Raw genomic sequence first — 23998 nt, 5'->3', positions numbered from 1 at the left:
ATGAGGTGACATCAAAGAAAGACTCTCTTCTATGGACATTTTCGGGTGCATTTTCGGGTGCTTGGTAGATGGCAGGTCTTTGCAACAGAAACACTGAATATGATACGCTCTAATATTTTCCGTACACAACAATTACCAAACAATCCCATGTGTGGTGAGTGTGGTGTATGGGTGTGTGTTTGCTGGATTTTTTTGCATGTGTGTATGTGCATAATGTGTGCATGTGGATAAGCGCGTGAGCGTTAAGTCTCTCTGTATGCGTGTGTTTGGTCGGTTCATGTGTGTGTGCACGCGCAATTATGGCTAGGTTTTTTGCATGTTACTATACGTGTGTGCTTGTCTGTAGTCGTCGTGTCTGACTTGTAATATGGCTATGGATGTGTGCATTCATAAGCAGGATATATGTGGTGGTGTGATATGCATTGTAACTGTTGTTGCTTGTACACGCGTATTTCTCAGTGTTTACATATTTAAGCGCATGTGTGAATGAATGCCCCATTGTATTTGTTCTACGTGTATGTGAATATGGGTGCATGCGTTTGTTGTGTGCATGCAAGAGTACGTGTTTTGTTTATGTATATTTGATAATAATAATATGAAAAAGAAGTGTGTGCCTGTGTGTTTTAGTGAGGAGTGATTGTGTGTGTGACTGTGTGTGCGTGTGTGTGTGTGTGTGTGTGCGCGCGCGCGCGCGGGTGGCGAGGAGGAGTCCACAAGGACAGACATTAGTTGCTGGATTCACTCATTGCAAAAAAATATGATAATAGTGGCGGGCTCTAGGTGAACAGACAGCCGCATCCAACAATACGGGTAAACAAGGCCCGGATGCGCGCTCCAGGTGCATCGCCTCAGGCTGCACGCTCGGAGAAGGCTTTCCGTAAACCCATTTTCCAGGGCAGAAGTGAGGCTTCCATCTTGTTTAAAAATGTGTTTTGTCCCTCCTTTCCGCCCGCCCGCCCCGCCACTGTGCTCCGATATCACCCGCGACTTAAGGGATCGACATGTGGGTTGCACCAAAGACCCTCTCTCACTAGCGCTTGCAAAGGTGCTTTAACGGTTGTTCACATAAGGTCTAGAGCTAGCTGCACTGACAAGCCAGATAAAAGGGATTTTTTCTTGTAAGCCAAACTTACACATGCAAATAGTTTTGTAACCCTTGCCCGCTGGGTAATACAAATCCCGCGCACCCTCCCTCCCCTGTGGCTAATTAATGTTATGGCTGAATCTGATGACTCTTGATTTTTCGACCTCGGCTGGTGGTGGCGAAGCGGTTGATTACCAAACGTTGGAAGGCGGCGGAACCCCCCCCAAGCACGAGCATGGCAGAGTTCAATGCTGGTATGGGCGGGAGCTGAGGGCGCGGCCCTCTTGAGGGAGGAAACGGTGGGCCTCAGGCAAACACCAATAGCACACCAGTGGAATACATTCTTGCAGACCCTGATACAACTCGATGGGGACACCCTACGACCCTGTGACACGCACGCTGGGGATCCACTTACTGAGGAGGGGGGGGGCGGAGGGCGAGGTGGGAGTCGGGCATGACCAGGATCTTGCGGGCCTGGGCTGATTAGGAGAGGAGCCGGGGAGCGGAGCGATGCTATCAATAGAGTTGTCTGCGCGAGGGGTTTAGGGGTTGATGGAGGGGGGTCGGGTCGGGAGACGGAACGTGGGGATGCTGTCACGGATGCCGAAATTGCTGCTGTTGTTATGTTGAGGCTCTTGCTGTTCTGCCCTCTTTTCTTACTGTTTAAGGGAACTGTTTAGAGGTATACAACAGAGAAATACGGGTGGTTTATGGGTGGCTCCTTCCGGGGAAGCTCCCCAATGGCGTGAGAGCAAGCGGGGACTATTGTGATAATGGTATTGGTTGGGAGACCCGTAATGTTCGCTTTCCCCAATAAGTGAGTGTAGCACTTGATCCTGCTGGTTACCAAACTCATGTCTACAGATGTATCTCTGGTATCATTTCAATTATTAACCATCAAGTTGCTCAAATGTACAATGTCCTGTGATTACATCCACAAAATGCCAATAAACAGATTTCATAATAATGGCTGAATCTGATGAGATGATAGCATTTTAGGAAGACCCCTCTATCTACTGGGTTTTATTATTCCTTCTCTAACGTTCCTTCCTTCACTTGCGCCTTTAAACATTTTCATTTCTTCTGACCCGCCCTCCCCCCACCTCAAGAGTTTTCAGGCGAAATCGGAATCGCAAAAAGCGCTGTACCGTTAATTAGCATAACTGTGCACTAGGGTTTCGACAGGCATTCAAGTCATGGGGAACCCTCTCTTGCTCCGCGGAGTACTATAGAGATAGGATGTCCTTTAGGTTAAAACATTTTAAGTGTGTTGCCTCGAGCAGTGGGAAATGCCACAATTTCTTGGTTGGTGATATGAAACAAAGATCAACCAAGTGAATTAAACAGGCTGTTGAAGAAGTTGCGAAAGAATAGCCAGAAAATGATTAACAAAAGTGTGCTCTAATGCACTGGGTATGTTTTAACTTGGTGCCGACCCCGTGGCACGAAGGGTACCTGCAGCTAATCCTGGTTTTTGGCCGAAAGCGCTAAGCATGCTAACAGTTACTGGCTGAAAAGTCGAGCCTGGGTGTTACGAATCCAAAAGTCACGGGGTTTGCAGACAGCTATGCAGTGCTGGTCACAGTGATAAAATAGACTGGGAGATTGATGTATATCTTGCAGGCGTGTGTGCACTCTGCAAGGCACACGTTTAAAGCCCAGTACAGTAGACTCCCCCTTTCATCTCCCCGGCGTCCATTTAATGACCGCCATTAAGTTGAACTAGGCGCCGGCCTGGGTTCATGACGTGAAGGGCAATAACTAGTGTTATTGACTGTCTCCAGTAGCAGCCTGGCAAGTGTGCCACGGGTTGTTGTGCAACTCGAGGCAAGAAAACGGACCGCACCATCTGCTTCAGGTGTAACAAGACGTCAGCGGTTCTTTCATTTAGTTGCTTCCCTGGGAAAAGGATCCAAAAACAGAACGATCCCGTAAGTGGTGCGCGCACGCGCGCCACAGCGAGACATGTACTTTCAATTATCGTGCCCGTGTCTGGGCACGATAATTGAAAGCACATGACGGCCGATGCTCGTAACAGACACCAATAGGCCGTGGGCTGAGCAATGCGCCCGCCTTTGGCCTATTGCGTGCCGTCTTTGTGAAAAATACGCACGCAAAGGCCAATCGCGGAAGCCAAAAGGAAAAGCACACGCACGAGCGTGTGCGATTCCAGGCTCTGTTTTGAAACCCCATACAAAAGGGCTCTCGCTGCGCGAGCCCTAAAAACATCTACCTCCCCATCTCGCTTTATTGATTCTTAGATCGGCCACTAGTTTTGCTGAACTGGACCTTAGATCACGACTAGGCATGCACTAAAAGATTAGAGGGCCGGTCTTATGAAGCGCCTTGTGAACCTGACAGAGGGCCTTAACTTTAACCGTCCCACAGATAGTGGGCTCGAAAGCCCCGAAAGGCCTCCCATGGGATGATGTTGATGTGTCCGTGTTGGGATCTGAAGTGGACTGGGTCATGCCAGGTACCACCTCCACAGATCAGATGGGTCTGTCCCTCAGCAAAACCAGTAGGGCAGGGTTGTGGCAAGTGTATCACCTCCACGGGGTCAGATGAAGGGTCTACCCCTCCGAGATGCCAGTTGGGCTGGTTCATGGCCAGGATGCTGCCTCCACAGGGTCAGATGAAGTGCGTGTCCCTGCTCAATGGGAGAGGGGCATTGTCATGGCCAGGAATCACCCTGAACAGGATCAAATGATTGATCTGTTCCTCTAGGGTGGGAGGGGGCAGGGTGATGACCTCCTCAGGGTCAGCAGAAAGACCAGTCCCAGCTGGATGGGACGAGTAGGGTCACGGCCTGGGTGCCACCTCCACAGGGTCAGAATAGAGACCAGTCCCTTCTGGATGGGACGAGTAGGGTCACGGCCTGGGTGCCACCTCCACAGGGTCAGAATAGAGACCAGTCCCTGCTTGAGGGGAGGGGGCGGGGTCATGGGCAGGGTGCCACCTCCACAGGGTCAGAATAGAGACCAGTCCCTGCTGGAGGGAAGGGGCAGGGTCATGTCCAGGGTGCCACCTCCACAGGGTCAGAATAGAGACCAGTCCCTGCTTGAGGGGAGAGGGCAAGGTCATGTCCAGGGTGCCATCTCCACAGGGTCAGAACAGACGCCAGTCCCTGCTGGATCGGAGGGGGCAGGGTCATGGGCAGGTACTTTACTCATCAGGATCAGATGAGAGGCCAGTCCCTGCTGGATGGGAGGGGACAGGTTCATGTCCAGGGTGCCACCTCCACAGGGTCAGAATAGAGACCAGTCCCTGCTCGAGGGGAGGGGGCAGGGTGCCACCTCCACAGGGCCAGAATAGAGACCAGTCCCTGCTGGAGGGGAGGGGCAGGGTCATGTCCAGGGTGCCACCTCCACAGGGTCAGAATAGAGACCAGTCCCTGCTCGAGGGGAGGGGGCAGGGTGCCACCTCCACAGGGCCAGAATAGAGACCAGTCCCTGCTGGATGGGAGGGGACAGGGTCATGTCCAGGGTGCCACCTCCACAGGGTCAGAATAGAGACCAGTCCCTGCTCGAGGGGAGGGGGCAGGGTGCCACCTCCACAGGGTCAGAATAGAGACCAGTCCCTGCTGGAGGGGAGGGGCAGGGTCATGTCCAGGGTGCTACCTCCACAGGGTCAGATGAGAGGCCAGTCCCTGATGGAGGGGGCAGGGTCACGACCTGGGTGCCACCTCCACAGGGTCAGATGAGAGACCAGTCCCAGCTGGAGGGGAGGGGCAGGGTCCATAGGCAGGTACCATCCTCAACAGGGTCAGTTGAAGGTTCTGCCCCTCTAAGATGCCAACGGGGGTCGTTATGGCCAAGGTACCGCCTTGACAGGTCAGATGAAATGTCCCTCTAAGATGTCAGTGGGTAGCGTCGTGGCCCCACATGGCCAAAGGAAGAGTTTATCCCAGTAGGGTAGGTCATGTCCTGGCACCGCCCTTAACAGCATCAGACGTAGGGTGAATCTCACTATGATGCCGCGGGGGGCAGGGTAATGGCCTGGATACTGCTTCCAGAGGGTCCAATGAAGGGTCTGTCCCTCTGAGATGGCCTGGGCACCGCCTCCAGATATTTCGTTGAAGTGCGCTCCCTCCTGGATGTCAGTGTGGCACGTTCATGGCCGAGGTCCTCCCTCCATCGGGTCAGGTGAAGTGTATGGCGCTGCCGGATGGGAGAAAACAGGTTTATGCCTAGGGTACCGCCTCCACGGGGTTTAATCCTCTAGGATGTACGTGGGCAGGGTCAGGTGAGGGATCTGTTCCTCTAAGATGTAAGTGGAGCTGGGTCATGGCCAGGGTACCACCTCCGCGGGGTCTACGCCTCTGGGATGTGTGAGGGGCAGGATCTGTTCCTCTAAGATGCAAGTGGGGCAGGGTGAAGGTCAGGGTGCCACCTCCGCAGGGTCCATGTCGCTGGGATGTGTGGGGGTCGGCGGCAGGTGCATCCATAGGGCCAGGTGAAGGGTCTGTCCCACCTGCATGCGCGGGGGGGCGGGGGGGGGGGTGCAGCATCCGCCCATCCCCTCCCCGTGCCTGAGCTGCAGCCTCCGGGGGCTGCGCCTACCTGAAGGCCGTGTCAGGGTCTCTGGGAGCCGGCACCACCGCTCTCCGCCGCCGCCGAGTGTCTGTGATGGCGCAGCTGCTCTCTCTTCCCCTCCCCTCCCTCTCCTCGCCTCTCCCTCCCTCCCTCCCTCTCTCCTCAGCCCCGCGGGGGGGGGGCGGGGGGGCGGGAGGAGGCTTGTTTTGCTGCTCTGCGCCTCCTGCAGCATCAGCCTTACTCAGTCTGGGAGGAGGGATGTGCAGCACCAGTGTCACACGGGGAGGCAGGGGCTGCGCCGCCGCTCATGTGTGTCTGATTTTAATCCGCACTAACGAGCCAGGGCCGGCGCTTTAATCTGCGCCAGAGCGGGCGCGCCGCGGGCAGCGGCGGTGATACGTATATATCGGGGGAAATACAGAATTATCGTGAGATACATACATAAATACCGTGAGATGCATAAATAAATACCGTGAGATAAGTAAATACCGACGAGGAGGGCACAGTCCAGCCCTCTGTCCTCGAGAGGACGCTCTCCTTGCTTTCTCGGCTACTCTACTCTCACAGGAGCAGCCTTGCGCCTCACCAGTGCCAGTCTCTGTCTTGACCACCCCCTACTCCCCACTTTCCGTCATTCTCCGTGCTGACCACTCCCCTTGCTCCCCAGTTTGTGCCATTTTATCTTCTCAGGCGTTCCTGCTCTGTGTCCCCGCCTCTGTCCTCCCTCTTCAGCAGCTGGTACTACTGACTGACTCGTTGTTTACTCTTCTTTGCCTCAGCAGTTCTGCTCTCCATGATTCCCACTGTCTGCCCTTTTTTGCCTCAGCAGGTCTGCTCTCCATGCTTCCCACTGTCTGCCCTTCTTTGCTTCAGCAGTTCTGCTCTCCATGCTTCCCACTGTCTGCCCTTCTTTGCCTCAGCAGTTCTGCTCTGCCACTTCCCACTGTCTGCCCTTCTTTGCCTCAGCAGTTCTGCTCTCCATGATTCCCACTGTCTGCCCTTCGCCTCAGCAGTTCTGCTCTCCATGCTTCCCACTGTCTGCCCTTCTTTGCCTCAGCAGTTCTGCTCTGCCACTTCCCACTGTCTGCCCTTCTTTGCCTCAGCAGTTCTGCTCTCCATGATTCCCACTGTCTGCCCTTCGCCTCAGCAGTTCTGCTCTCCATGCTTCCCACTGTCTGCCCTTCTTTGCCTCAGCAGTTCTGCTCTCCATGTTTTCCACTATCTGCCCTTCTTTGCCTTAGCTGTTCTGCTATGCCACTTCCTACTGTCTGCCCTTCTTTGCCTCAGCAGTTCTGCTCTCCCTGCTTCCCACTGTCTGCCCTTCTTCACCTCAGCAGTTCTGCTCTCCCACTTCCCACTGTCTGCCCTTCTTTGCCTCCGCAGTTCTGCTCTCCATGCTTCCCACTATCTGCCCTTCTTTGCCTTAGCAGTTCTGCTCTGCCACTTCCCACTGTCTGCCCTTCTTTGCCTCAGCAGCTCTTCTCTCCATGCTTCCCACTGTCTGCCCTTCTTTGCCTCATCAGTTCTGCTCTCCATGTTTCCCACTGTCTGCCCTTCTTTGCCTCAGCAGTTCTGCTCTCCATGCTTCCCACTGTCTGCCCTTATTTGCCTCAGCAGTTCTGCTCTGCATGCGTCCCACTGTCTGCCCTTTTTTGCCTCAGCAGTTCTGCTCTCCATGCTTCCCACTATCTGCCCTTCTTTGCCTTAGCAGTTCTGCTCTGCCACTTCCCACTGTCTGCCCTTCTTTGCCTCAGCAGTTCTGCTCTCCATGCTTCCCACTGTCTGCCCTTCTTTGCCTCATCAGTTCTGCTCTCCATGCTTCCCACTGTCTGCCCTTCTTTGCCTCAGCAGTTCTGCTCTCCATGCTTCCCACTGTCTGCCTGTCTGTCCTTCTTTTCCTCATCAGCAGTTCTGCTCTCCATGCGTCCCACTGTCTGCCCTTTTTTGCCTCAGCAGTTCTGCTCTCCCACTTCCCACTGTCTCTCCCACTTCCCACTGTCTACCCTTCTTCACCTCAGCAGTTCTGCTTTGCCACTTCCCACTGTCTGCCCTTCTTTGCCTCAGCAGTTCTGCTGTCCATGCTTCCCAATGTCTGCCCTTCTTTGTCTCAGCAGTTCCCGCTTCTCCTGATCTACCTTTCTCTCTTTCTCCTTCTCTCAGCTTTTCCTGTGCTCCCTGCTCTCTCCTGCTGTGCTCTCTCTTCCCAGCAGTTTCTGCTCTCGCCACGACTGTGTCTCTCTGTGCCTTTCCTTCCTCAGCCTCAGGCTTGCATGCAGAGTGGGGGTGCACCGATTCTGCGGGAGGGATTAGATTCCACTATAAGGAAGAGGAGGCAGGGGGTTGAGTGTGACTGCTGGTCCATGGGTGTGGTCCCCAGACCCTACTGTGAAGTTATTTACCAAAACACCTTTCCACTTTGCTGTCAGCCTATCTGGCCCATGGTAAGTGGTGTCAGTAACCCAGGGAAAAGTAGAGGTTTTGACAAACTAGCAGTGACCCCAGAGGTGCAGAAGGTCCAAGAAAACCAAGAAGCTCTGGCAATTGTCGAGCTTGCCTCACAGGATACCCAGTTGACCAACATGGAGCGCCTCCACGTCCAGTGCCAGACCAACCCAAACACCACCATCCGCGGCACCGTCATTTACAGACCCCCCCGGACCCTGTCCACCCTTCGGCAACTCCATCATCGACTTCGTCGCATCCCATGCTTTCGCCTCCTCAGACTACATCCTCCACAGTGACCTTAACTTTCACCTGGACAACCCCAATGACAAGAAGACCTCGTCCCTGCTGGAGAACCTTGCCACTGTCGGACTCAAACAACGGGTCACCTCCCCAACCCACTCAGCAGTACACACGCTCGACCCCATCTTCTTTTCCAGCGACATTACCTTCAGTCACACCTCTGAGCTCCTTTGAACCGACTACTGCTGCGTCCACTTCTCCTTCACCAAACCCACCATACACCACCACGCCCACCGCTACCCTTGCTGAAGCTGAAACAAGGTCACAGAAGAACAGCTCTTCACCTCCCTCAGCAAAACCCCACCTCCGCCACCCGCGGACACTAATACCTCAGCACGCAACCTCCACAGATGGATCTCAAACTGCACCAACACACTTGCTCTCCTCAAAAAAGCCCCAGTCAAGCGACACTCCAAAAAACCCAGCTGGTTCTCTTATGCCCCTCATGACGCACCTATAGACAGCTCGAGAAAAGATGGAGGAGCAGCAAGACTCCGGAAGACCGCTCAGTCTTAAAAACCCTTGTCACTGTGCATCACCACCTCATTCGAACAACAAAGAAAGCGGCCCTGCAAGAGAGGATCAACGCACTCAATAGCATAGAACTTTTTGCTGTGGTCAAAGAATTCGCCAAACTCAGTACAGAGACAGCAGACATCCCACCCTACCAAGACCTCTGCAACAACCTTGCACCTTCTCCCACCGCAAGATTAAAGAGATCTATGACCGCTTCAAAAGCCTCAATACCCAAGACCGTCTCACCCGCAACCACCACACCCAACAACACCGGACCCCAGCAGACCCTGCTCAGTTGGACTCTCCTCACCGCTGACAACAATTTCAAGATCATGAAGAGCTTCCACTCCGAAGCACCCTCGGACCCCTGCCCTCACCACATCTTCAACAGAGCTGGCACCTTCATCGCCCCCGAACTCTGCAGCATCATTGACTGCTCCATCTACGCCACCACCTTCCCAGAAGACTGGAAACATGCAGATATCAACCCCCTGTTGAAGAAACCCTCTGCCAACCCGAAGGACCAAAAGAACTTCAGACCCAACTCTCTGCTCCCTTTCCCAACCAAGGTCATCGAGAAGGCCATCAACGCCCAACTTTCCGAATTCATTGAAGCAAACCACATCCTGTACCTCTCCCAATCCGGCTTCTGAAGCAACCACAGCACAGAGACCGCCCTCCTAGCCGTCACAGACAACATCCGCACCTTCCTTGACCGAGGCAACTGCAGCCCTCATCCTCCTGGACCTCTTCCACCTTTGACACTGTCACCCACCGCACCATATGCACAAGACTCCACGACGCCGACATCCGCGACAAAGCCCTGAAATGGATCTGCTCCTTCCTCACCGGCCGAACACAGAGAGTCAGACAACCACTGTTCCTTCTCTGAACCCACAGAGATCGGCTGGAGTGCCTCAGGGCTGCTCCCTGACCCCTACTATCTTCAACATCTACATGTCCACACTTGCAGCCATCATCAGGAACCACAGACTCAACATCGTCTCATACGCCGATGACACGCAGCTGATCCGCTCCCTCAGCAACAAACCCACAGTCACCAAGAACAACTTCCACAACGGGATGATGGTTGTCGCCACCTGGATGAAGGACAGCTGCCTCAAGCTCAACTCAGAAAAGACCGAAGTTCTCATCCTGGGCTCCACTCCCTCCGCCTGGGACAACTTCTGGTGGCCCGCAGATCTTGGATCCCCCATATCCACAGAAAAAGCACAAAATCTTGGCATCATCCTGGACTCCTCACTCACCATGAACCACCAGATCAATACCGTCACATCATCCTGCTTCCACATGCTACGCCTTCTCCGAAAGATCTTCAAGTGGTTCCCCACCGAGTCCAAAAAGATGGTCATCCACAAATTCATCAGCAGCAGACTCTACTACGGTGACGCACACTATGCTGGCATCACCCGGAAACTCCTCTAGAAACTACAGAACATTTAGAACGCCTCTGCCAGACTCATCCTCAATACCCCCGCCGCAGCCACATCACCGGCCACCTGAGAGACCTTCACTAGCTCCCAGTCAACAAAAGAATCCCCTTCAAGCTCCTCACACACGTCTACAAAGTCCTACACGACACGGGACCTGTGTACCTTAACCACCGCCTCGCATTCCAGGCACCCACCAAAGACCTTCAGTCCGCCCAGTTGGCCCAGGCCCCACGTATCCGCAAGACCACGACTGGAGGAAGATCCTTCTCCTACCTCGCAGCAAAGAACTCTCTCCACCTCAGGCAATCACAGTCACTGCCTCGTTTCAGGAAGGACCTCAAGACCTGGCTCTTCGACTGAACCACAGTGCCTTCCCAACACCTTGAGACCCTTACAGGTGAATAGTCGGGCTTTACTAGTCACTTTATTAATTGATTGATTGAGTTGCTGCAGTCTTGTTGGAAGGTGGCCTTGACAGAGGAGACTTCTCGGACTTTCAGTACACGACTCCAGGGCCCTTCCTGCCCATCCAGAGCCAGAGTAAACAGTGGCTTCCAGGGGTATTGGCAGGTCTCTTAGGAGTCAGTACTGCTGCTCTGTCCCTCAGAACTGAATCCCACAGGATTCTATTATGTATGTACATGTGTGTATGGTATCTCTATAGCGCAAGCCTGGCCAAAAGGCAGCAGAACATGTCCCCTCTCAAACTGTCCTAGAAAAGTGCACTCAGACCATGTCCGATTGAGCGGACCATGAGCAGTTGCCAAACCTTCTCAGTTTGGCTTGAATCCGTTTGCAGGTTTTGCCTCAATGCTGTCCTCAGCTTTGCCCCTTTCTCGTACGGTCTCAGCATAAAGCAGAGTCTAGGTAGTTCACCCCCCATCCTTCAGCCTCTGGAAGAGGGGGATCTACCATCAAACTTGCACTTCTTGGAACCTGGGCATCTCGTACCTCTCCTGGTGGAATCAGCAGCTCCTCGAGGGAAGACGACAGTGGTCATCAAGTGTCCGGGCCGAAGTTGTGCGCAGGGGATCTAGGGAAGCTGTTCTCTGAGGCTGTCATCTGAAAGACCTTGGACAGCAAGCCTTGTGCTCCCAAAGGCAGCTGAAAACCCCATACTCAGGCTATTGTGGTGATGATGGTTTCCCTGAAGGCCGGGCCTTAGTCCTTACGCATGGTCGAGGATGCAAAGGTGAAAAAAAGTACCGTTCAGTTGGCCTCTCCTTCAGATACGCCATGACCATCATGGCCAACTGCTGGCTGAATCTGTAGCATGAGTTTGACGAAGAACCATGTTTGCTCATAGACGGTGCCTCAGAGTAGAGGTCTATTCTGAACCCGGGCAAACAGGTGTCTGAACAGAAGCTGCTGGTGTCCGGGGTCCTCTGTGATTCTGCCTCACAGACCATGAGCTCCAGCCTTTCCATGCACCGGCAACTGTGCCTACGTCGGAGGCCTAGGGAAAAGTCCTAGCGAGAAGTCATCAGCCTGTTATTGCCATCTGGACCACTGTTGGATGTCCAGTGACGGCTGTACCACAACTGGGATTTCACGTGAGCATCCTTTGTCATATTTCTTGAAACACCTGATATTTGGGGTCCTGCGCAGTTTATGATGAAGTCATGATTTAGTACTTCCTTGGAAGTGTTCACGTTTCTTCTCACTGTGTGGATTTGTCTTCTTTTCCCCTCTCTTGGTTGTTTATTGACATCCATAAATAAAGACTGGAAGCAGCGAGGAACAGTCTGGGTTGCTATGGAAGCCATATCCGAGGGGAGCTTACCAGAAGACTTGCAGCTTGTCCCCTGTTCCTAATATGTCTACTTCAGATTCTCCTGAGGGTCTAGAGAACAGAGACCAGGCGGGCCTGTGACACTGTCCCTTCCTGGGTACTTCTGGCCTTCACGCCGTCATCGGCATGAGCCCTGTGGTCTGCACTGCTGTGTGACATGTATGTGGACATGGAAAGGGCAGGCCTGCAACAGCTTCCACTCTTGACTCCGTTTTCTTATTCTTGCTTGTTGGTTCATTTTGTGTTTTCCTCTGGCCCAGCTTCTGTAATCTAGATCAGTTCTTTCTATTGGATCTAATCCCACCCCCCGCCTTTCGTGACCTGATGGTTTACAATTGAGGCGACCCTTTCGGTACTCCCCTGGACCCCTCCCCTCGGGTTTGATACCCCATTGAAATGAGTGTCCTTCAGTACATCATAAGAAGATCACCTCTCAAGCATGCAGCACTTAGCCAAGCTTCAGAGTACCACTGTGCCTCAAAAAAATCACAATACCTTACACATTTTACCAATTTAAGGGCTTGTAAGAAACGAAGAGAATGCAGACACAGCCATCCTACAGGAAGACAGACATGAGGGGCGAAAGGAGAAGACAGAGAGAGAACAAAACAAGGTGGTAAGATCGCTGACAAAATCAAGCTAGATAAAAGCAAATTTAAGAAATCACCAAAGTACAGCTTGTGAGGAAAGCCAACATCCTCTCTTCGACCATGAGCCCTGTGCGCTCTTAAATTCACAGATTGGCGCGTTCCTTGAAGTCCGACTGATCCTGCAGCGCATACTAGATCTACCTTTCCCTGGTTCAAGGAGGCCTTCACTGCATCTTCCTTTGTTGAGCCAAAGCTGCTTTATGCCCACCAGAGGGAGAGCCATCTTGCATGGGAAGCCAGTGGCTGCCATCTGCCTTTCCTTGGCTTTCCTTTCCATGAGTCTCTCTGGTGGGGCCTCTGGTAGGGCGCCGCGGGGGCAGGCAGTGGGGTCACACCCTCAGCGGGTGGAAGTTGCAGCTGCACTGATGTGATAGCAGTCTTAACCCCAAGTGTGGCCGCATCTGAGCTCCCCTGGTCTTGCCTGCTGGGGAGAGAAGAGGTGGTCTTCTGGGCTCACCCTGACTCTTTTGTGGAAAGCTGGACGGTGAAACCCAGGTGGGAAGCACGGGAGTTGCGGGAGAAGCATGGTCCGATGGAGCTGGCGTGGCGAAGAGTCTTCAAAGGTAACTGCCATCATGAGACCCCTCAGGGGACCTTCATGGGGGGCGCCCCCTTAAATATGTGCTGTCTACTGTGCGCGGTCACGTGTCCACGTCCACCCTCTCACATCCCTGCTTCTATCCTTCGGTCTCCAGCGGATCCCGCGCTTTCCATGGGCAGCACCTCCTGTTTCTGAGGCTTCTGTGACAATGCTAATGTTCTCTCGAAGGTGCTTTGCTGCCCCTCGGAGTGACCCCCGGCGGCATTTCATTTTTCCCATTGACTTATATTGAGGCAGGAGCATTTTCAGGCCGGCAACATCTAAAATGAAAGCATTTTGCTTGAAAGTGCATAAAGTTTGAATCACATGGTTTGTAACTTACAAGATGTTAGGCCCTGATAACAATTGGGCTGTGAAATTCCGATCATGGGATCCGAATCATAAGTTCTGCAGCAACCCCCCCTCCCCCCCCCCCCTTCCCCCGCAATTTAACTTTTGACAGGTCCAACGTCTCGAAATTTACTGGTGGAAAAATGCCCAGTAAATCCCGAGACAAGCAGAATTCGACGTGGCAAACACTTGTTCTGCATGTAATGCATCCATGCCAACATGTTGAACCTGGTAAGAGGGAAATTTAAAAAAATATTTATTTTTTGGTGGAGGGGGTTGATTTTCCCCATTGAAGAGGAGAGGATTTAGCTGGGAGACACCTTTATATAAAGCTCTGAGATTTTAAAAAAATCAGGAATCTCTCGCCTGAATCGGGTCCATGGCAGCGCCTAGAAACGCTCCACAAAACACAAGCCTGGACACACCTCATCTTTTCATCTGTGCAGCGCTCGCTGTGCATAGAATCCCTCGGCATTGGGTTCACGTGCGCATAAAAGGTATGCACGCGCTGTCCTCGAGGACGCAGAGCCTTTCCAGAGCCGGAGCAGAGGGGGTTAAACATCAACAGAAGTGCGCGTCCCCGTCCCCAGCAGACCATACGAAGGGGGCAGTGGTCTGCATCCGCCCAGGGCGGCACCGGGCCTGCATCAGCGCGGTTACCACAACGGGGTCCATGGCTGTGATGGAAACGCGGGATGTAGCGCCTTGTTTAATGGCATGCGCGCTGAACCGTGGCGCTCACCCTGCCAGCCTTGGACAGGAGAGGCCTGCCCTCCCGGGGGCTCGGCCCTGGAGACACCCCCCGCTGCGCAAGGACTGCCAGAGCAATGTCTTCAGGCGGGACAGAAGGGTGGGATCGTATGGCCCAGGCCAGGGGGGCTGTTGCACCCTTCATCCTTCCAGTTCCTAACACCGCAGCTCATACCTGGTCTCCGGCTCTACCTCTGCCCCGGCTCTCCATACTGCGGATTTGCATTCATCTGTTGTCTCTCTTTCTATATTTACTGCTCTCCCAGGAAGAGACGCTTTCTGCTGATCGTCTTATGCGGAGTTCAGTCTATAGGAATCTGTAGGGTCATATTTTGCAGGAGTGCTCCTGAAAGTGAATGAGCAGTCCCCCGGGTGGTGACACCGCTGGAAACTGGGGGATCTGGAAAAGCGGCAAAACAATCTGCTGCCATCCCCTCAGTTTGGGTAGGATCAGAATTGGAATAACTTTCCTGCTTAGAAGGCCTCCTTGGGTCTCTTTACAAAAAATAATCATCATCTCTGGTTGTATTTTCTTCCACTTCATTGTTTGTCACTTCGATCTCCCATTTAGCATTTTCCCAATTTTCAGCACCTTTTGCTCATTTCTTTACTTTCAAAACTTTGCACTTTGTTTTATTTTATGGTAAATGTTTTACTGCAGCTTTTCACGCCTCACTTTAATCGTTTCCCCCACTGCTTACAGCCCCTTCCTCCTGCCATCATTTTCCTTCACATTTCTTCTGTTCCCTGAATGGAGCCTTGATGATGAGACGGTCCCTAACACAGGGAACGCTCGTCTGTAGTATCTTGCTCCGTATGTTTGTGTTTTGGAGGGAGATAGTTGTTGTTGAAAATGCGAAGCTGTGTATTTCCAAAGGATTAACCTGTGCAAGAAATGGCAGAAGTAGTCACTGTCTTCACGCGGTATATCTGATGAGAACTTAACAATAGAAGTGGTACGTGTTTTTGTTTGGAATATTTGGTGTTTGACGCACCCTGACAGGCCCCGACCCAAGAGGCTGGGAGTCCCAAGCGTCACAGGCTTTTGAATATTATCTACTGGCGGTCGCCAGTAGATAGTTATAGTTAGGACCGTGTTTCCATAGGAAATCTCAAAATTCTATTTTGAATAACTTTGGCGCCGGTTGACGAATCTTCGCGAAATTTTCAAAACTAATGGGGCGCTCCGCTCAGCTCCTACCCTGAAAGTCTCGGGGGGATTCGTCAAGCAGGGGCCGAGAAAAAAGGGGGTCCCAAAACACGTTTTCCCCATGCATTTTCCCATAGGACCTTTAGTCGAAGGTACAGCCCGAACGGCTGAACAGAATTACTTGAAATTTGGCAGAGAGGTAGTCCTCAGGTCAGGGATGTGCCTTTTGCATATATGGAGTCAATCTGTTCAGTGGTTCCTGAGAAAATTGCAGTTAAAAGCACATACATATCTATAGCCGCGCACCGTGCGCGCACCCTAACGTGCGCGAGTGTAATTCTGATTGGTTGTTACATGTCAGTCAACGTTCGAATAGGTCGAAATCAGGAAGTGTCGGCCGCCATTATGTTTGTTTTCAGTGCGAGAGTGGAAAAGGAAGGTGGCGAACGTGAAAAGGGGGCAGGGTAGAGAGTTCCTGACCCCCTAGCCTTGGTCAGAAAAAAACATTTAATTTTTTTTTTTTTAAATCGCGGAGGTGAGCACGGTGAAAAACCATAAAAAATAAATTAAAAAAAATTAAGTAGTTTATTGAAAAATAAATATATTAAAAAAATTATAATACATACATAACTTAGCATTTAAAAAACCGTACAAATTCACTGAAAAAACCATAGGTTTCACACACGTTATAGTTAGGAATTAGCATGTGTGAAACCTATGGTTTTTTAAGTGAATATATATATAAGTAACACATTCACAATAGTGTTACTACAGTGCAAGGTTCAAGTTCGAGTTTAACACAGTACAGCAAAAACTGCATGAGAAAATAGTTTTTACTGTCTCATAGATTTTATGGAACAATGACCGTTGTTGAGGGAGGGGGGGGCTTCATAATTCACTCCCATGAGCCCTCTCCCCTGCCCACACTCAACAGTAGTAATAGCATATGTGTGTGTGTGGTTGTGTGTGTGTGTGTAGTCGAAGGCAATACAGATAAGTGTGACCATTAACATGGTATTTAGAGCGCCCCTTCTTTATTCCTACAGTGCAATGGTCAAACTCCAGTTTATCACTACAATAAAGCAAAGTGAATTGGGAAACAGTTTTTACTGCCTCACAACTAACAACTACTTTACAAAGGGGTGCATTAACTCACTGCTTTACAAAGATGTGCATTAACTCACTGCTTTACAAAGGGGTGCATTAACTTACTACTTTACAAAGGGAATCAACTCTTCACACAGTCACAAGGTAACGTCAGTGTGATTCGGCACACTGCACAAAATGAACCGCTTGCATCCTGGTTTCACTTACATTTCTTTTAGTTAAAACCTGAAAATACAATTTCATAAATAATATATGCAGACGTGCAGAGTCCAATATCCTGCTTATTACTATTGTTCAGGCAGGTGAGGGTCACTCGGAGCTTCGCCACTTGTGCGTCATAGCCCCCCACTCAACAATAGTAATAAATAGTATAGTACGCTCCGCACATCTGCGTATATCAGTGTACAATTTGTGCCGGTGTCTGAAGGTGCTCGGCTCTGGTACCTATTTTGTAGCTCCTTATAGTATTTTGACAGTCCACCTCATGGTGGCGCTGTCTGTTTTCAAACAGCACACATAGACTGTTTAAAATAATAATAATATCCGCCCATCCTGATCCTTGTTACAGATTTGGGTGACCAGGAACAGTCCAAGTTGACACATTCGTAGCAGTGCGATGGTTGGTACTAGTTATTGGCAGCGCTGATGCAGGCGGCGGGTTGTGGACGCTGCAGTGACCTCCTGAGAGACACCTTCGGCCCCAGCCTTATATTCTGAACAGTAAAGCACTGGCGCACACCTGGATGGGGCCTCACTGAGGTGCCTCGTGTTTATATTATAGGATTTTTGTACAGCACACAAGAACTCACTTCCTCTCAGCTCCAAGCCAGCAGGGCCAAACTGATGGGGGTTGCCAAGACCCTTCCATGCTAGTGCTGATAGGTGGAGGTTTGGGGCGCTCGGGGAGGGGGCGTTGAGCCGTGGGGGGGAAGAAGCCCGCAGAGGCGCTGGGTTGGACCCTAGCATCCACAGCCACGGTCTGCAGCTTGGAAACAGGCCCTCACCCACAGCATTCCTAGCAGAGGCGCTGGGTTGGACCCTTGCATCCACAGCCACGGTCTGCAGCTTGGAAACAGGCCCTCACCCACAGCATCCCTAGCAGAGGCGCTGGGTTGGACCCTTGCTTGCAATCACAGCCACAGCTTGGAAACAGGCCCTCACCCACAGCATTCCTAGCAGAGGCGCTGGGTTGGACCCTTGCATCCAGAGCCACAGCTTGGAAACATGCCCTCACCCACAGCATCCCTAGCAGAGGCGCTGGGTTGGACCCTTGCTTGCAATCACAGCCACAGCTTGGAAACAGGCCCTCACCCACAGCATTCCTAGCAGAGGCGCTGGGTTGGACCCTTGCTTGCAATCACAGCCACAGCTTGGAAACAGGCCCTCACCCACAGCATTCCTAGCAGAGGCGCTGGGTTGGACCCTTGCATCCACAGCTACGGTCTGCAGCTTGGAAACAGGCCCTCACCCACAGCATCCCTAGCAGAGGCGCTGGGTTGGACCCTTGCATCCACAGCCACGGCTTGGAAACAGGCCCTCACCCACAGCATTCCTAGCAGAGGCGCTGGGTTGGACCCTTGCATCCACAGCCACAGCTTGGAAACAGGCCCTCACCCACAGCATCCCAATGCAGTGTCTCCTAGGAAACCAGCCTCCCTCCGAGGGCTTTCACTGCACAAGGTTTCCAGGCAACAGAGATCTCCTGCCGCACGGATACGTGGGGGGTGGAGGGGTCTGAACACATTAGCACAGGGTGGTCTGTCAACAAGTAGTTCAGCTGTCACCCTTGCACAGGGAGGCTTCTGCTGAGCCGCTGGAAGCGAGATAACTGAACAACAGGGGTGTGTGGGAAACCAGGCGGTGCCTGCACTGTGAGCAGGCAGTCACGGAGTGTGGCGGAGAGCGGGGGAGGGGGATAGGGGGACAAGGCGGTGCCTGCACTGTGAGCAGGCAGTCACGGAATGTGGCGGAGAGGGGGAGGGGAGGAGAGGGGGACCAGGCGGGGCCTGTACTGTGAGCAGGCAGTCACGGAGTGTGGCGGAGAGGGGGGGGTAGGGGGACAAGGCGGTGCCTGCACTGTGAGCAGGCAGTCACGGAGTGTGGCGGAGAGGGGGGGAGGATAGGGGGACAAGGCGGTGCCTGCACTGAGCAGGCAGTCACGAAGTGTGACGGAGATGGGGGGGGGGGGGGGGGAGAGGAGGACCAGGCGGTACCTGTACTGTGAGCAGGCAGTCACATGGGGTGGGGGCCAGGCGGTGCCTGTACAGTGAGCAGGCAGTCACGGAGTGTGGCGGAGAGGGGGGGGGGGAGGATAGGGGGACAAGGCGGTGCCTGCACTGTGAGCAGGCAGTCACATGGGGTGGGGGCCAGGCGGTGTCTGTACAGTGAGCAGACAGTCACGGAGGATAGGGGGGGACCAGGCGGTGCCTGCACTATGAGCTGGCAGTCACGGGAGGAGCCAGACCGTGCCTGTACTGAGCAGGGAATCACGGAGGGTGGAGTGGGGAGCAGGCGGTGCCTGTACTGTGAGCAGCAATCACGGGGGTGAGGGAGAACCAGGCGGTGTCAGTAGTGTAAGCAGCAGTCACGGAGGGTTAGGGGGAACCAGGCGGTGTCAGTAGTCTGAGCAGGCAGTCACGGAGGGTGAGGGGGAACCAGGCGGTGTCAGTAGAGTGAGCAGCAGTCGGTGAGGGGGAACCAGGCGGTGTCAGTAGTCTGAGCAGGCAGTCACGGAGGGTGAGGGGGAACCAGGCGGTGTCAGTAGAGTGAGCAGCAGTCGGTGAGGGGGAACCAGGCGGTGTCAGTAGTCTGAGCAGGCAGTCACGGAGGGTGAGGGGGAACCAGGCGGTGTCAGTAGAGTGAGCAGCAGTCGGTGAGGGAGAACCAGGCGGTGTCAGTAGTGTAAGCAGCAGTCACGGAGGGTTAGGGGGAACCAGGCGGTGTCAGTAGTCTGAGCAGGCAGTCACGGAGGGTGAGGGGGAACCAGGCGGTGTCAGTAGAGTGAGCAGCAGTCGGTGAGGGAGAACCAGGCGGTGTCAGTAGTGTAAGCAGCAGTCACGGAGGGTTAGGGGGAACCAGGCGGTGTCAGTAGTCTGAGCAGGCAGTCACGGAGGGTGAGGGGGAACCAGGCGGTGTCAGTAGAGTGAGCAGCAGTCGGTGAGGGGGAACCAGGCGGTGTCAGTAGTCTGAGCAGGCAGTCACGGAGGGTGAGGGGGAACCAGGCGGTGTCAGTAGAGTGAGCAGCAGTCGGTGAGGGGGAACCAGGCGGTGTCAGTAGTCTGAGCAGGCAGTCACGGAGGGTGAGGGGGAACCAGGCGGTGTCAGTAGAGTGAGCAGCAGTCGGTGAGGGAGAACCAGGCGGTGTCAGTAGTGTAAGCAGCAGTCACGGAGGGTTAGGGGGAACCAGGCGGTGTCAGTAGTCTGAGCAGGCAGTCACGGAGGGTGAGGGGGAACCAGGCGGTGTCAGTAGAGTGAGCAGCAGTCGGTGAGGGAGAACCAGGCGGTGTCAGTAGTGTAAGCAGCAGTCACGGAGGGTTAGGGGGAACCAGGCGGTGTCAGTAGTCTGAGCAGGCAGTCACGGAGGGTGAGGGGGAACCAGGCGGTGTCAGTAGAGTGAGCAGCAGTCGGTGAGGGAGAACCAGGCGGTGTCAGTAGTGTAAGCAGCAGTCACGGAGGGTGGGGGATGGGGGCTGTACATTTCTAGAGAGGTAGCTGTGCCGCAAGGGAACTCCCGCTAGGTGATACAGTGGGACATGTTCCTCTCATTTCCTATTCAATGGGACACTGACCCCCCTACGCACCGCCTAGGTAGCAAGTCCCTTCTGTGATGCCTTTAGCCAGCACTAATCTCTCAGTCAGCAGCATAGTGTGGTAAGCAAGAGCCTACTACAAATCCCAGAATGCATTTGGTGTTGAATTAAAAAGAAATGCAAGGCTGGGTGAAGGTGTCACAGATGACACGGGGCCTCCTGACCGATTGAATTCAGGCGGAGTTAAACAAGACAGACTGACCTGGCGTGACAACCTTCTTTTTCATCTGGCACCTGCTTTTTTTGGGGGTGGGGGGGAGTTTTATATAGTGTGAAGTAGACCCGAAGGTATCGGAGCGCTTTACATGAGCAGACAGACACATTCATTTTGTTAGGCACGGGGAGATTAATTTATTGGCCCACAATCACTGGATGTTGAGTGTCCCTGCCGAGACTCGAACCCGTTTCCCCAGCTTCGAGATCGGTCACTCTAGCCGTTAGGCCACACCCTCTCCCCTCGCTTCAGCTGCTCTGGTCCGCTCGCTCTCATCTTAGCATTGCTACCCCTAGCGGATGTGAGGACCCTTAAAACAGTATAATAACAAAGCCATGCCTGCAACACGGCACACAACACTGACACTCTGTGTGGATAAAATATGTTGCAAGAGTATTGATTGCACAGGTTGGGCTCGCTTATGAGCATCCAGGTGTGGGGGGGGGCGAGTTCATCCGACATCCATCCCGAGACATCTAGAGCTGTCCTCCAAGTTGTCTCGACTCCAATGCTCTTAGATTCTTTGCAGCTCATTCTCCTACAGTAGCTGCCGCCCTACCCTTCACTTCTTGCCTCGCGCTCCTGACAAGCCAGCGCGAGACCGCGGCCACGCTCCACAGCTGCTCAGGATTTCAAGTGCCCCATGCGTAGGGTGACCAGACGTCCCCGTTTTCCCAGGACGGTCCCCGTTTTTGGGGAAGTGTCCTCGTGTCCCGACACTTTTCTCCAAGTGACTCAAATGTCCCTGTTTTCAAACAGTGTCCCCGTTAAACACAGAAATGTCCCTGTTTTTCATTGTTCCGGTTGAGCATGCGCGCGCATGCTCTCTTTGCACTGTTTACGGCATGTGTCGTCACTGAGGTGAGCGCTGTAGCAAGAAGGGAAATCCTTTGAAGAGAGACATTTTACACGCAGCGCCACCTACGTCATCGTGCCAGCCAAAGTTTCTTCTTTGGATAAAACAATATTTCTTCATCCTGTAGCTTGTATTCATAGTCATACAAACTTTTCAGTAGCCCTTATGCATACCGTGCAAGGATTAATGCATTGCTCATTGCATGTTTTATTCATGTTTTATTCATAACCAATTGATGCATGCTTTGTGTTCTCCATATCAAAGCTATGACTTGACTGTTTGACTGACCTTTCAGATCACGGCAAACTGTTTAGCTGGAAAGGACTTAAAGGAGCAGGGTTAACGCCTGTGGGAGAGGCGAGCAGCACTGCTCGAGCTTTTTGCTCAGGTCTTCACACTATTGCACTATGAGATGATACCAATGGCTAGAGTGCACTATACATACCCCAGTAAGGTAACATGACATCCCAGCAGTAACTACGCCTATGTGGGAGGACAGTGTGGTCGGCCAACCTTTGCCACCCTTAAGACCCTAAGGCAGTAATACCTGGAGAGAAGATTTTTTTTGTACATTGGTCCATGGCTGCCATTTGCAATTTAGCATTCCGCAGTTTACCTCCCATGCTTTTCTGTCATGAGCAACTAAGCAACATTGGTGAGTTGTACTTTATGTGGTGCTGACGTGCAGCTATAGAAACGAGCATTGATAAAGCTATTAAATCTGGCGTTTGCTAGCCTGTGATGTTTTATTGATTTTTGGCAAATATATGCTATAGTCCTTAAAAGTGTAAATGTAACAAAAAGTACTAATGCTGCTGTGTGAAGGAGAGGGTTGCCAATAAAAGACCGTGGATTTGTTGTCTGTAATGCTTCATCTCGGTCTGTGGAGGGAGCTGTAATTGTAGTCCCTTTTCTATGTCTATGACAGCTGTAAAATAGTCCTACTTTTATGTCGATGGTTACTGAAAACCATAGTCCTACTTCTATGTCTATGACCTGTCCCCGTTTTTAGGTCGAGGACTACCGGTCTGCCGAAAGGCAGAACCGGAAGTCGGAGATTTATTGACTTTGAGAAGAGGGGCTTGAACAGCCCCTCTTCTCCCCTGTTCTCCATTGGCTGGCCTCGTAAATGCTGGCCAGCCACTGGAGAAGAGGTCAGTCACTCTGATTAGGCCCCGTCCTTTTCGGATCGGGGGGCGTGTTTTTTGCGAGAAGTCTCAAGGAGGAGACAACAGCAAAACACGCCCCCGAATCTGAAAAGGAAGCTGCGTTTGGTGTGCTCGAGACCAGTGTTTCTGTTGTAGCTCCCTGCAGCCTGTTTCGAACTCTACTTTAATCATGTCATGAAGCAAATATGAGACTGAGAGCAGCATACACCTCTAGAGACGAATACCGCGCTGCAAGACGTCACTGGGGTGGAAAGGTTTGCCCCTAGTAGTTTCACAGATGCCGACTTTGCTGCAGGCCACTTATAACTGGTCGAGAGCGCTCAGATCTCATCCTGCCCGTTTGTCCTATTTGGCTCCTGTGGTAGTGTTTGTTTCATGTTTCTTTATTTTGTGATTCGACTCCTATGACTAAAAAAACTTGAAAATCGAGTTAAACTGTCTGTTGCTGGTGAAGGTTCTGTCTTAAAAAGAGAACGTTCCGCTTGAGCTCTCGTGTAAACGTGCGGACTGATAGAGGGTGCAGACGCGTTGATGCAATGAAATGAGGGGACAGTAAAAATGGCAGTTTACAGCGCTTAGAAACAGCAAACCCTTAACACCAAGTCATTTTAAAACATGGCTGTTCGTCATTTATTGTGTACGATATATATTTACCAGCCTGCCGGCGTAACCCCAGAGCCCAATCCCAGAATATCGTGCTTAAACTCGAGGTCATTTATATCGGATTTATTTCTCAATATGTCTAAGTGGAGTTCGCTCTCAATGGTGATATGAAGTCCAGGAGCTTGACGTGGGGAAGGTCAACTTGCTCTTTCATCCTTCCTTGGTCGACAAACTGAGAACTATTTGATCGGTTCATTGTGATATGCGGTATTTAAAGTGCTCTGAAACGGGAAGAGTGGAATGGAGCGCTGTAACAACGTTACTTTTATTGTTGTTTAAACCGCCGTTGCCTTGTCCAAAATGGTTCCCCAATATTTTGCTCTCCTAAAAAGGAATTAATTTATGGCATTAAAAGTAAAGCGACTCCTTAGCACCGTAACGATAGTTCGAAAACACGATTTTGACGCCCCTTCGGGCACCAAAAACTATTGACTTTCAAGAGTCCGCTATTCATTTCCATTACCCAAACGGCTGCTGCTTTGAGCACCGGTGACTTTCATGGCTGAAGAGCAAGAACCTGCGGCCAACTCATGAGCTATTCCTGCACGTGCACTTCTGAACCACCCGTAGCGC

At 52.4% G+C, this 23998-nt stretch overlaps 1 protein-coding gene across 3 annotated transcripts in view; it reads right to left on the bottom strand.

Annotated features, from left to right (window-relative positions):
* LOC146797060 (tubulin alpha chain, testis-specific) overlaps positions 1-6261 on the bottom strand; it is a 50778-nt gene extending 44517 nt beyond the window's left edge. The window contains exon 1 of one of the 3 annotated variants that reach the window (XM_085629678.1): positions 6109-6261. The gene's annotated coding sequence lies outside the window, so the exon portion shown is untranslated. Of the gene's footprint in view, positions 1-5646; positions 5896-6090 lie in introns of those variants that run through there. The other 2 variants (XM_085629677.1, XM_085629676.1) reach the window with 2 other exon arrangements.
* Positions 6262-23998: the final 17737 nt, after the last annotated feature.

This window comes from Triturus cristatus, chromosome 10, assembly GCF_964204655.1.
Source record: "Triturus cristatus chromosome 10, aTriCri1.1, whole genome shotgun sequence".
Classification (NCBI taxonomy): Eukaryota; Metazoa; Chordata; class Amphibia; order Caudata; family Salamandridae; genus Triturus; species Triturus cristatus.
Note: the sequence above shows the minus strand (reverse complement) of the source record. Positions and strands in the feature narration are given on the sequence as shown.